The sequence below is a fragment of the Cervus canadensis genome, chromosome 7 (genome assembly GCF_019320065.1).
Source record: "Cervus canadensis isolate Bull #8, Minnesota chromosome 7, ASM1932006v1, whole genome shotgun sequence".
NCBI classification, from domain to species: domain Eukaryota; kingdom Metazoa; phylum Chordata; class Mammalia; order Artiodactyla; family Cervidae; genus Cervus; species Cervus canadensis.
Genome location: NC_057392.1, coordinates 11,610,516 through 11,620,710, shown reverse-complemented (window position 1 = coordinate 11,620,710; position 10,195 = coordinate 11,610,516). Strand labels below are relative to the sequence as shown.

The 10,195-nt window shown below is 45.7% G+C and overlaps 1 non-coding gene across 1 annotated transcript; it reads left to right on the top strand.

Moving 5' to 3' along the window:
- The first annotated feature begins 9,360 nt into the window (after nucleotides 1-9,360).
- On the top strand, nucleotides 9,361-9,464 carry LOC122445633. The gene has a single exon (XR_006270600.1). It is a non-coding gene; the product is annotated as a U6 spliceosomal RNA (small nuclear RNA).
- Nucleotides 9,465-10,195: the final 731 nt, after the last annotated feature.

The following is a 10,195-nucleotide window of genomic DNA, read 5'->3' as shown; positions in this document are numbered from 1 at the left end:
CACAGGCTCAGTCTGGCTCAGCCTCTTGTGGGGTCACTGCTCCTTTCTCCTGGGTCCTGGTGCACACTGCCACTGCTGCTTCTAGGAGAGTCACCTGGAGAGGTGGGAGGGCATGGCAGCAGGAGCATATTTCAGAGCTCATTCTAGAAGCCGGTGCTGGAGACTTGTTTGCTCATTAGTGTCAACGCCTGGCACACTTGGCCCCAGCTGACATCCTGGACCAAATGCGTCAGGTTAGATACCTTGGCTTCTAATTCACTGCTGAAAGCCGCTGACCACAGTGCGCCCTTTCCTGGTTACTGTGTGTCTAGTTTGTTTGCTTTCTGCACCCAGGTCCCTGCTCCCACCCCCTTACCCATCCTCCAAATGACTCTTGGCCCCTGGCCTCTGCCCGCAGGGACTGCAGCCCCAGCACAAACCAATTCCTCTGGCCAGAGCCCTGCTGTTTGCTAACTGGCATCCCCAAAACTGATCCAGTCTGGGCTTTGGGGGGAAGAAAAGCAGTCTTCTAGGTCTTCAGTGTTGATCCTTCAGGCATCCAGGAGATGTGGGAAGTCAGTTCTCTCTGCCTCACAGGTGAAGATGCTGAGGCCTAGACACAAACCTAAGGCCACACAACTTACAAGTACAGGGTCAAATTTTAAACCAGATTTGGCAAGGTCAAAGACAGGTCTGTCTGACCTTAACACTTACCCCGTACCCACTATACTTGTGGTTTTCAGACTATTCCCCAGGAATTTAAAGTCCAGAGTAGATGATTTTAAAACATCACAATTATTTTGTGCACTTCTGCACTTTAACATATCTCAAGAACTTCTATAAAACTATACAAATTAAAGCAACATACAAAGTTCCCTTGTGGCTCAGCTGGTAAAGAATCCGCCTGCATTGCGGGAGACCAGGGTTCGATCCCTTGGTTGGGAAGATCTCCTAGAGAAGGGAAATGCTACCCACTCCAGTATTGTGGCCTGGAGAATTCCATGGACTGTATAGTCCATAGGGTCTCAAAGAGTCAGACACGACTGAGCAACTTTCACACACACACACACACACACACACACACACACACACACACACACACACAAAGTCAGTGTGTTTTATATCAAATTTGGGTAACCTGTGCTACTGAGTTAGTGAATGTAGACCTCAAAATAAACTTTCCTTATTGTCTTATGAATATGTAAATTTCTAAATTTCTGCATTATCTCATTAATATATTTACCTTCTTTGTATAAAAATGAACAGAAGTGGGGCAAGGTCATTACATCATGGAAGTGCCAAAGTTTTGATATATTTTACCAGTAAGGTAAGACGGGACATCTATGCCAATTTGTTGGGGAAAACTGAACATTTAAAAAAAAAAAAAACAAGGACTATTCTCTACTCTGTGTTTCATGTTCTCACCATTTATGTTTCAATTATATTTTTTTACTCTGCTTCCTTGAACATCTTTTCAAGATTGTCTAAATAGTACTGCCCTTTTATTAAAATCACGTATCACTGCCTCATTAATGTATTTAGTTTTTGTGAGTTTATTGTCTATTATCACAATTCTCATTTCCCTCCCACCCTCCAAGTGTAGACTCCAGGAAGGACAGGACTTTGTTCTGTTTATGGCTACATCCAGAGTGCCTAGACTACTGTCCAGAATATAGTAAGCACTCAGCAAATTTCTTCTGAATGCATGAATAGATGAATAAATGAACGAATGAAAATTAACTTGACTACTTTGAGATTTTAAGTGACTGTGTGACAGAGACAGGTACTAAGATGCATGAGTTTTTTTTTTTTTGTTAATGATATTGCCAAACATCTCATAATGTTAGAACATAAACTTGAAAAGTGTTTTCTATAATACAATTGTGGTTTTATATCAGCTGAAGAACCCATTCATCAACTCTCTCCAGCTTATACATTTACTAATTAAGGAACAGGGACAGTTCTTAGACATGGAGAGTAATTCAACTTTAGAACAAAAATATCTCGCCACTTCTCTTTCAAACCTCTGGATGAGTTGCATTTAAGAGAATACTGATATCGTGAATATCTGATATCATGATATCAGATTTCAGGAATTTATATATGCCACTGTAACCTGTGTGAATCACAAGTTTTTCTCCCATATTATATGGCCTAGCAAGATGCAGACATAAGTGGAATGCTGATACTACTCTAAGGCTGTAAATATTAGTCAAAAAAGCTTATTTTGAAGGTTCTGTTATCTAAAAAGCCTCAGTTTTCTTAATAGCTAATTTCAAATGTTATACATATGAACATATAAGAACCAGTTCATTCCCAATCAAATAAACCTGGCTTGTTTCAAGTCAGAGTTCTTTTATAATTTGAGGGAAACAATGAATTACACTGCTAAAAGAAATTATAATCTGAAAACAATGGCCTTAACATGCACAACATCCATTATCCTGACCTGCAGCCGTCACCTGCCCTAGAAGGCTCTGGGTGGAGTTTGAAGTGGTCCCTAGCCTGCTGGAACTCACTCATGGCACAATTCACTCATGGCACTGAAATCCAGCTTTGTAGACTGGACCAATCTCCATGCTTCCTCTGTGGCTCTAACCCACAGTAGTTAGAGCAGGATGAAGGTCTCAGGCATGAGGCCAGGGGGAGCTAGTTACTCTGTCTCTGCTGCTAACTAGTGGTGAGGAAGCAATTTCACTTCTCAAGCATCTGTTCCTTCATCTGGCAAAATAATAATGTTGATTTCATAGGGCTGTGGTGAGAATTAAGCAGATTATGTGGGCAAAGCTTTTGAATAGAACTGGGGTGATGTTACTATATTTATTATTTTCATTATCTTCATGTTTTAGTTCTTAGGTTTAAGACTCTTAGGTTCTTATGTACATAAGGCACCTTGCTTCATGCCTGTTTGACAGATATATTCAGAAAGGTCAAGGATTATAACTAAATAATATAAAGAATTATGTAATGGATTGCAGTATGATTGATGTTTGTCATTTTGCAGTTGTTGAGCACATTCCTCCTGAAGGATGCCCTCCAGTCTTGGTGTTCCAGGTGGAAGGGAAGGGAAGGGCCTGCAAACCATTATCACTGATGCATATCTCATCCCATCAGCATCTCTCACTGCTTATCTATGGACTGTTTGAAGCAATAAAGCAAAAATATTCACATGCTCTTAACTTAAAAATGCATCCAGAAGCATCCATATCCTGAGATGGGAAGGAACTTAAAAAGGTCCTGTGTCCTAGCCCTGTCTCCTAGGACGGGCACTTGAAAGGATTTTCTGGGCTTCCTAGCTACAAAGAGGACTTCTTAAATGGGGAATAGCATAGTGGAACCAGGTAATGCCCCTGAAAGCCACCCCAGGAGATGACACTCTATGATCCAGCCTCAAGAAACCAGGACTAGGGGCTCCCCTGCAAGATCCAGGCCCACTCCTTCCCACTACGCACCACCAAACTTGAGCTGCCTGGGATGCAGCACAATTAGATGCACTTATTCCTCTCCCCTCCACAATGCTCCTGCTTTAGGGGCCCTCTGTCCCCATGCTGGGGTGAGCCAGGGTCACTCTCTTTAGAAGAACAGCCTTCTCAGGCTCCTGCCCTGGTCCTTCTCAGATCACTGCTGCCTGTTATCTCCCTGACCTGACCTTGTTGCCCATAGAATCACTGCCTCCAATAAGAGAAAGATCAGAAAGAAACTAAGAGGTCTTTGAAAACCCCATGACTCCTCCCACTGAGCAGTAACACATCCACTCATATCCCCAGCCTTGGCCTGTTGAGTACCTACTATACTCAGGCTCGGTGCCAGGCACTAGTTATTTGGAAAATGAACAAAGCAGAGAACCTGAATCAACCCACTCACAGTGTTGAGATGGGTACAGAGTACAAAATAAGAGGGAAGCTTAGGGGCTGGGAAGGCTACCTGACCCAGTGGGATACTACCCAGGCCAGGCAACTTGGGAAGCAAAGTCTGTGATGGAATCATCAGGTAGCATTCAGTAAGAAACTGCCCTGGGAGGGAGAGGAGAGAAGTGGGTTGGGCAGAGGGAGAAACTGAGTCATGACTCAGTGACACAGGCCCAACAACAGCTTCAGCCAATACCACAGAGACCTCTGAAGTTAAAATAACACAGTGGCATTTCCCCCATATCCAAGCCTTTATGCTCCTGCATAAGCCATTGAACTGAGCCAAAGGGCATGTCCTTGAACACATCACTTCCCAAACTCCTGTGTATACACCCTCCTTTATTCTGGATCATCTCTTGGGATCACTACTCTGCAGAGCACATTTTAGGTCTCAAGTCCAAAATCCCCGACCTCAAAATTCATCTGTGTCATTGACTTACAAGATTTAGAACATGGCTGCCTGGGATGGGACTTCCCCAGGCACATTCCTGAATTAGCCAGGATGCTATCAGGTGATAAGAACTGAGCTACTACCCATACTGATTCAAGAAGAAAAATAGGGTCAGGATTTTAATGGCTTATGTAATTGAAAAGTCCAGAGATGAATCTAGAGATCTTCAGGAAAAGCTGGATCCAGGCTTTGCTCTCTTTCAGTCTTTTAGCTCTGCTTTCCCCTGTTCCAGCTGCATTCTTAGGCATGTTCTTTCTTTGCAGTGCCTCTTGGAAGCTCCAGGCTTATACTCTTCCATTTTAATAATCCCCATTAATAAATGTGAGGCTTCTACTTTTTCATATTGCTAATGAAATCATAAATTTGCACCTCATTGGCTTTATGGATGTCACCTACCCAGGCCTGAATCAACTGATGTCTTGGGGATGGAACACATGGATTGTTTGGGTTTTCAACGTATACTGGGGAAGAAGGAGGGTGTCATTCTTTCCAAACTGCATGGCCTGGCAGTGAGTGGAAAAACAGTTCCTCAAAGGAAAACCAAGATCCAACCTCGGGAGGGGAAATGGATGCTGAATTTACAGAAACATCCCACAAACACTCTTTACTGACACAGCTTGGAGGGCCTGTTGTGGACTCTGCCTTCACTTTGGAGTCTGGCAGACATGGTAGAAAAAGCCCTTCACTGGGAGCCTTTCCTTCTTGTACCATGTCCAGTGTAGCTAGCCCCTTCATTTCATGTCCCTCCCAGCCAAGCTGGTCATCTATCCTGTGGCACCAAAGAAACACCCAAGGGGGGATGACCAGGAGCTGTCTGAATAATGTCCACAAGTTTCTTCCCAACTTCCTGTCTGGGCAATTTACTAGCAAGTATCCATGGAATAGATTCCGCACTTGGGATGTGGGAGGGGGCCAGAAAGAGGGAGGAAAGTAAATGCAACAAAAACCTAAAAGGCTGTGCTAATCATTAATTTCAACTTCCTGTGCAATCCATTCTCTCTGACAGGGAGGAAAGTCAGCTGACTGAAGTTTCACAAACTCATAGATGATGTGGGACTGTAAAAGGACCTTCAACATGTCCTGCCCAACCTTCTACCTGGCATACGGAATCCCCTCAGCAGGCTTCCTGATGGGGCCTTGAACACTTCCAGTGACAGAGGGCTCACCACCTCCAAAGCAAATTTTTCACAGCAGCTTACCCTGAGCCAAGATCTATCACCCCGAAACTTCCATCACTGATCTTGGTTCTGCCCCCAGCATGGCCTGGATCCCCTGGGCTTGCAGTAATTCCCCACTCCACCTCTGGTGCAGGTGCTACTGAGACAGAAATAAAGAGAGGCAGCCAGGCAGACACTTGTGAATCAGCCTTGACTCTGGGCCTTCCAGAGAAACTGGTCACAGAAGGAATGGGCCCTAGAACAGACCTTTGGCTTTTCCTCACCTTCTGGTTACTGCTGACAGTTTGGGTCTTGATTGGCCTCTTGAAATCCAATTCTACTCTGAGTTTCCAACTCAACCTCAGCTGCTGTTGGCTCTGTTCTGGCATCACTGGACCTAATCCTGCCTTGTTCTGTAGCTACAGAGGCTCCTGATCACTCACTGCTCCAGCCAGGTGCAGACTTCTCTGCCATCTGAGGACTCTGAATCATTTATGCCTCTGTGTGAATCTGAAGGCTCACATTCTAGATGGACACAGGCACGCCAAGACACATGACTTGGTAAGTGGAAAGTTACAGGACCTTAGTGCTCCCACATGCTTTGCCCCTTGGCAGAGGACAGCCTGCCCAGAAGTGAGCAGCAGCCCTGTCTGACATCACCCTGATTGGCACTGACCACATAGGGGTCCAGGTTTTCCCCATAGGGCCTGCTTGAACCCAGAGTTGACCTCCCTGCAGCCTTAGTCCACATCACTGTCCAAGTCACCCCAAACTTGAGGTTCCTGAGAGCTAAAATCATCTCATAGTACTCACTCTGCTCAATAAATGCCTACCAAGCCAAAAGATGAGTGACAAGAAGGCAAAAAGAAGAAACTCACTTTTCACCCCTGGGATAGCACCATAGGACCTCGGGTCAGTAAGGGTTTGCTGGTAAGTCAGCCCCGCCTCTTCAGCAAGAGTTTCTTCACTGCTCCGTCAAAACTCCCCCTTTTAAGGATTCCTTGTACAGCGCTTTCTGCTTCCGCCCTGATGCGCATTAAATCAATCTGGGCTGTTACTGGAGAGGAGAAGGCGGAGATGGACCCCGCTTCCTAATGGAGAAGACACTCTTCCTTTGTAGATTTTCCCTTTCTCCTGCTGACCCAGAGCACTTTTTGGCCTTGACCCTAGCCGCACAGACAGCTCCTCAAATAAGAATGAATGATCACTTGCCAGGGAATCAATGAGCCCAGAGAAGAGCACTGAGAGGGAAGCAGGCATCCCAGCCCTATGACATGGGTCAGACACACTTTAGCACCCACACTGCTGGCTGCCCCTCCTTCGGCCCTCTACACCTGACCTCTGACCTCCGCTAACCACCCCTCCACCCCCCACCAACCCACCATGCCCCTGGCAGAGCACAGCGGAAGAACCCACTGACGCTGCACAGGAGGCCTGCTTTCCTGCGAATAGTGTTGGCTGCGCACAGAATTACACTGCCGAGGGGCAAGCAGAATGGATGGGGGAGTCTGACAGGCCCGGAGACCCCAGAGCAATTTCACTTGGTTTTGATTCATGGCTTGTCAAAGCGCTAACCAAATATTCCATTTTCATTTTCGCCCTCCTCTCTCTCCCATTGACTGGCATCATAATTGAAAACTCTGGCGTGAAGGGTCGGGGCCACCTGTCTGCAGGGCCCTCAATTCCACCTGCTCAGAATGTCTTGTGCCTCAAAGAAGAGGACAGAGGGGAAAATCAGCAAACAGATGGTGTGGGGATTAGATTCACATAGGCCACCCTCCGACGACTCTGTTATCTCGGCTTGAGCAACCTGGGATTCTCCAGCCCTCTGCTCTCTGCCTTTTGAGCGTATTCCTGCTTGTTTGCTCAACTGTAAAAAGGATGCCGAGCCAGAAAGGTGGGCTGAGTTTGCAATCACTCTTTCCCTCCTTGTTTGAAGGCCTGCCAAGAGGCAAGCTGGCAAAAGGAGAGTTTTACAATAAAGGAGCAACCTGACTGGGGGAATTTTTAAATCTTCCTTTTCTCAAATAAATATCTCATAAAAGGCTAACCCAAATGATAGTAACACCTAACATTTATTGAGCCCTTACAACTTTCCAGGAGCTGTTCTAAAAATTTTGCATAAATGATTTCATTTTATTTTGGCAAGAACACTATGTGCTAGGTACTATTACTTACTGCCACTTCTTAGATGGGGTGCTGATAACAAGGGATGCTAAGAAACTTGTTTGAGGTCAAACAGTTAAGAGCTATTAAAGAACACAATTTCAATACAGCCAGCCATCTTAATCTGTGTGTCGTGCTTCCTTGAGGTCAAAGATGGAGACCTAAAACAAACAGGTAGATAAAGAGATGATAGCAATAAATTAGATGATAGATGGATACATAGATAGAAAATAGGTTCATTCATATATATATTCATTCATATATATATATTTTATATATATGTATATATATATAAAATAGCTAGCTAGATGATATTTTTCATGGTAGTAAATACAAGAGTCTTTACCTGTACGATGAAGGTTGAGGGTGGTGCAAGAATCCCAGTTGTCCTTGTCTGTTGGAGGTGGAATGATTCAGCTACCCTAGTTCTAGGGTCCAGTTTGAAAAGGTGGGGAAGGAACAGAAAGAATGAAAGGGGCTGAAGTTGAGTCTGTGTCATCAGAATATGGTAAATCTGTAGAAAGAGGAGGTGTCCAGACCCTCTGTGCTCACGGTTGTGCTGTGACCTCGCCAGGTCAGAAACTGACACAGGAGTGAAGCACAGGCTGAGCAAGCCTCAGATGGAGAACAAGGAGCCTGGACAAGTTAGAACGCCACCCAGCGGGGCACTCTGGCCTGGGGTGGGAATGAGTGACTGGAAGGCAAAGTGGAAATCTAGGCAGGACCAGACTTGGGAACCCTGTGCATAGGGTTCCGAGGGAACAAGATACCACATCCATTGCAACAAATGATACTGTGAACAGACCTACAGTTGAGCTCCTGGAAGCACCCCAGGGCAGGACCCCAAATGTATTTTTATCAGGCACCTCAGATGGTTCTGGTCATCAGACAGGCATGGAAACTTCAGAGGTAAAAAAATTGAAGGTCTGAAAGAGCTTTATTCTTCTTTTTGCCACTTCCCAGTCTGCCTGCCCCGGCCATGTTTTCTGCCGCTAGCAGGTGATTACACTACTAGCCCCTTCCTTGACCCACCCACACAGTCAGTCTGTTCACTCTCTGAGTTCAGGGCTTTAATAATTGGTTTCCCAGAATCCTGAATCCAGCAAAGTTTAGATTTGAAATTTCTTCTGCTTTCTGCCACAGCCCTACTGCCTGGCGTGCAATCTGCCCCCAATTCTTAGAATATCATGATGCATGATTGAGCCCCATGATGTGTCTACCTGCCCTCTGCTGCCTAGATGCCTAGATGCCAGACAAGAGGCTAGCTCCAAGACAGAGGAGTGTTTCCCTTTGCCTGTCAGGAAGACCATGCCTTGAGTTATACTAGTGTGTGCTAGTTGTCATTGTTGCTATAACTTATTCCCAAAAACTCAGTGGCTTCATGTTGTGCAAATTTATTATCCTAAGGTTCTGAAGGTCAGAACTCTGAAGTGGGTCTTACTGGACTAAAATCAAGGTGTCAGCAGCTCTGCATTCCTTCTGGAGGCTCTGCAGGAGGATCCTTGCCTTGCCTTTGCCAGCTTCTAGAGGCCCCCATATTCCTTGGCTTGTGGCCATGCACTGCTCCCACCTTTGCTCCCATTTTTATATCTTTTCTCCCCCTGACCCTCCTGCCTTCTTCCTATCATGATCCTTGTGATTATACTGGACCTATTCAGATGGTTCAGGATCACTGCCCCATCTCGATATCCTTAATTTAGTGCTTGCTTCAGCAGCACATATACTAAAATTGGGATGATACAGAGATTAGCATGGCCCCTGCACAAGTATGACATGGAAATTCATGAAGCATTCCATATTAAAAAAAAATCCTTAATTTAATCACAGCTGCAATGTCCCCTTTGCCACAGAAGGTGACATATGCACAGATTCTGAGGATTCGGCTGTGGACATGTTTGAGGGACCATCGTATTTTCTATCACAGGTTAATAATGTGCACATCACCTTCCCCTGGGTCAGCACAGGAAGTAGAGGCCCAGGCTCTGAGAACTGGGTGCACACTTGGGAAGGCTACCCTGCCCAGCAGCAGAGCCCAAGCTATTCCTGGACTGAGACATCCTACCCGAGGAGGATGGGGGTGTGCTGTGAGGGGCAGATGTGTGCACATGCATGTATATACACACCCCTGTGTGCACATGTGTATACATGGGTCAGAAAAGCAGTTATTTGAGGCTCTGAAGGCAGTAACCACTGGAAACAGCAACCCAGAGAAAGAGCAAAGAGAAGGCTGCTTGGCAGCATTCCCTCATTAAATGACATAATAAGAACGTGCATCTCAAATTCCCAAGACTCCTCACTGCCGAATTCATTTCTCCACAGAAGCCGAAGAATTCAAGAATGCCCTAGTGCTCATTTCAGAAAAAGAGGTCTGAGGAGAGCAAATTGCCTTCTGCTGTCTCGGGCTGCACTGGGAGGCGGACGTGGTCAGCTGTTGCCTCCACAGCCTGACCCTCGGGCTCTGAACACAGATTTACTGATCAGACCCTGAATGGCCTGGGCCTTTGCAAACAGGCTGTTTCGCTCAGTGTGTGGAA